We start from the raw sequence: 4,078 nt of genomic DNA, 5'->3' as shown, positions 1-4,078 counted from the left end.
CTGAATTAGATTTGGTTATTTACAACTTGCATAGGACTCACAATTGTCATGAGGCCCAAATTATGACTGTTAGTGAAGAAACACTCAAGTATTTGCTCAGATTTATAGTGAGAATATATAAAATACATACCCAGATCATTCTGAGCCACGTTTTTCAGCAATAGCAGGAATAAAACTAATTGTTTCTCAACTCCATGAGTGGATACAGGCAAGTGGGAACTACCTTCCAAAGTGAAAGGGGACAGGGGAGGAATACACAGAACAGGGCTTGTACTGCATGGAGATGAAACTTAGTCCAAGTGATTCATGTGACAGTAATTCATGTGATAGTAGTACCTGGAGCTGCAGAGAAAAACCTACACATGTAGAGAAATCAATGTATTTATGAAATTATCACTTAGCTGTTTGTGTTGTATTATGGTAGGACTCTAGTCTTTACCTAGTGGTGAAAACCAACAAACAATGTTATTTGGGAACAGCATGGATTTAAGGTTAGTTTGCTGATGCATACTGAATTGTTTGCAGAAGAGAGGCTCTGAGCTTCATCAGCAAAACACCTGTCAACACGTATTCCAAGCTTAACCATTGAGGAATACTTTTTTTTTGAGGACTGCTGGATACCACAGGTTGAGATTACCAGAAAAAAAAGTCTAAGTTTTAAGTAATTTGATAAAGGTTTGGCTGTATGGCTCAGCTGCATTTTACCACGGAGATAACTCTAGAATGAACCTATGTACTTGTACATATCTAACTGAGCCTCAGGGTCTTACAAGTGTTCCTGAAGGCCAGCTTTCTAGATGGGGCAAAACAGTTTGAGTAGTCTTATTTTCCTGTTGGCCTAGACTAACTGAAGCCAAAAATAATCGTCTTGAGCAGCCTTCATAAATACTGACTTGTGCTCTGAACTTTGCAAGGGCACATAGGTTTCTTGTAATCAATTACTTCTTTGGGATTTTGTGAGTGGTATGACAGATGACCAATAGCAGCTGGATAGGGTAGCAGTATAGAAGTCTAATATTTTCTGTAGGAGGTTATTAATAAGGAGAACTGCCATCTTATACTACAGGAGAAGTTTCCCCCTTACCTTTCAGAAGGATAGTGCTGGCATTATGTATAATTTTTTTTGGCACAGTGCAACCACAGATAACAATTCCAGTCTCATGCACAGCCACGTCACACTACAGAAGTTTTTCTTACCAGTGCACAGTGGGACTTTAGTTCTGCAGCATGAGATCTACTGAGATAATAGTAGCACTAACAAAGGCAAATGTAGTCTGTAAATCTGTATTCATTACAGTATTGTATTTCAAGTGCGTGTTGTGCATATGAACGCTAGTGCAGAGAAACTCAAATATTTCACCATATGCAGGAAATGTGAGTGTCACAGTAGATATTAAAGGTCAGGATTAGCTCTCAAAGTGGAAAAGATTATATTCACATCTGTTTGAAGAATTTATTTTCCTTTATTTATTTCATGCTCTGTCCATCTTGCTGCTACTTCTCCCATGTTGCCTTTCCTGCCACCGTATGCCAGAGTGCTCTTTCTTGTTCTGCATGGTAAAACTTTGAAGTTGTGCCTTTATCTAGCATCTGTACATATATTTACCTAAAAACTCTTGAATATTTAAACCACATGCAAGTGAGCAGCACACATCCATTATATACAAAGACTGTAATAACTTCCTGTGCTATGTGGAATGCTGTGTTATGTTGGCATTAAAAAAAAAGGAAAATTTAAAAGCTGTTAGGGACACTTAGTTATAAATGTCCATATCTTAGTATTGGCTGGAAATTCCCACCAATATGCCATTGTGGTTCTGTTCTGTAATCCACAGAGGGTGGATACAGAGTTGCAGGCAGTGCTGTTCAAATGCAATAACTTCCTGTGCTATGTGGAATGCTGTGTTATGTTGGCATTAAAAAAAAAGGAAAATTTAAAAGCTGTTAGGGACACTTAGTTATAAATGTCCATATCTTAGTATTGGCTGGAAATTCCCACCAATATGCCATTGTGGTTCTGTTCTGTAATCCACAGAGGGTGGATACAGAGTTGCAGGCAGTGCTGTTCAAATGCTCAGGCCACTTCCATTATTCCTGCTTTGTAAAGACATCAGGAACATATTTAAGAGGAAACTGTATAACATATGGCAGGTCTTTTAGAATGACTTCACACTGATATTTAAACACAGCACTGATGGGAGAATCAAATCAGCAGCCCTGCTGCACTGAAGAATACTCTGGTGTACAGTAAAAGCCTTGATTGAATTTCTGAAGCAAATGATTAAGCATTTGCTGAGGGGATGAGCGGACAGGAAAAAAATAATGGGAAGACTTTTTGAAGGCTGAGACTTGTTGCTCCAAACTGGTCCCAGTTTTCACAATTTGTCCTTGTAGAAGTGTTAATCATTACCAGAATGCCAGCAGTCAAACAGAATACGCACGTTCCGAAGCCATTGGATTGTGAGCCGTTTTGTGCAAGGCTGCTTAACACACAGCCTGTGTGTGAGAAGATAAAAAAGCATTGAAAGGTCTGCGAGCCAGGAATGTGGAAGTTCAACCCCACTGTGTTCACTGGAAGTGGTGTTAGTCACTGAAAGTTCCCCATTGCAAGTGACTAAAGCAGTTAAGTCCCCAAGACATCCAGTGGTCCTCCTTGGAGTGAGCTGGGTATGGTTACGTTGCCACTATATAAAGCAAGTGTTAGCTGAATCCATCTCAGCAGACTGTATGGCTCAGGGTAACAGATCTTCAGTGGAGTTTGAATGCAAAACTGATTTGAGGAGTTTTTAAACATCATAGTGGTTGATCCCTCTGACCAAAGTCATCTCTAGCTTTCACTTTCATTTGAAATGAAATTTAGTACCAAGATTACTTAGTAGATTTTAGTCCAAATGTAGCAATGCAGTACAGTATTAGCTTTTATGCAAGGCTTGCAACTTTGTGGAGACTGTTCTTTCAGCTCACCACCAAAACTGAATGTTTTGGGTAGAAGTTGAGTGACCTTTTGTGTCCCTTTGCCAGTGGCACATGTAGTAGAAATGTTATTGCAACTTAGTCCATTCAGTTTGAGTTTTGCTAAAAGGGGGTCTGGTATCCTAAGTCCACAAGGATGGCTTTTCCATTTAATAAGATGCTATTCTTTATTCTTCAATTTCAAGCAAAGGGAGAAATTAAGATCTGTTGTACCAGAGTTTTTCTGAGAAGTATTCCGAAGCACAAATACCATCTTATGTATGTTACATCTTAGACAAATGCTTAGACCTCTTGTTTATGTTTTCATCCTCTTTTCTAAACCAAACATCAGTATGTTGTTTCCTCATAATTTTATTACTCACTGAAAGTAACTAAAAAAATCAAAAAGATGATTGTCACTGCTGCTCCCTCCCACCATCCAAATGCACGTAGTTCCAGTCATCGAGTCACAAAGGTACAGCTGGCTGAGGATCTTAGACTCCTCCTCAAGCATGCAGGACTGATCACTCAGTAAAAAAGATACTAAGCTAGGTGGGACTTTGGTCTGACCCAGTGTGACAGCCATTAATTTGTCACTGAAATTCCTGACAGAGACTTCAGTAAGCAAAAAAGTTAAATAACCTTTACCTCTTATCTAAGGGTTACACAGGTTGTAGATGTTCTTTTTCTTAGATAACTTTTTTTCCCTCTCAAGGTTAGGGGTAACAGGAACAAAAGTAAAATAAAGCATTGAACAAACTAAATTATTTTGTTTACCATACTTTTGTGCAGTAGGAACCTGATACTGGCTAGAGCATCTCATGCCTTTTGCACAATATATGTTCATTTTGTATATAAAATGGTGTGTGTCTGAAAAGCAGGGAGTTGCAAAGGCTGAAGGTAGTAGTTGTCTTTTTAAGGCCTTAGAACACAACCCTGAAAAATCAATGTGTTATGAATTAAGAAGGGCTAAATGTTTTATTGCTAGCAGTAAAGTCTGCCTGGAGCTAAAGATCAGTTTTGTGACATTCAGTGGTAGTTCAGGTTAGCTGTATAAGTTGACTACTTCTCGAGCTGTAAAAAGCCTCTTCCCTTTGGGCTCTGTTTTCCTTTGGGCCAGACAGGT

General features: G+C 38.9%; 1 protein-coding gene across 1 annotated transcript in view; it reads left to right on the top strand.

Moving 5' to 3' along the window:
* Positions 1-4,078, top strand: part of TIMM23 (translocase of inner mitochondrial membrane 23 homolog (yeast)) — a gene marked incomplete at its 5' end in the record, with an annotated part of 14,637 nt that overhangs the window by 5,837 nt on the left and 4,722 nt on the right. The window lies entirely within an intron of this gene.

The sequence above is a fragment of the Acanthisitta chloris genome, unplaced genomic scaffold, assembly GCF_000695815.1.
Source record: "Acanthisitta chloris isolate BGI_N310 unplaced genomic scaffold, ASM69581v1 scaffold777, whole genome shotgun sequence".
Lineage (NCBI taxonomy): Eukaryota > Metazoa > Chordata > Aves > Passeriformes > Acanthisittidae > Acanthisitta > Acanthisitta chloris.
This window is presented reverse-complemented; position numbering and strand designations above follow the sequence as displayed.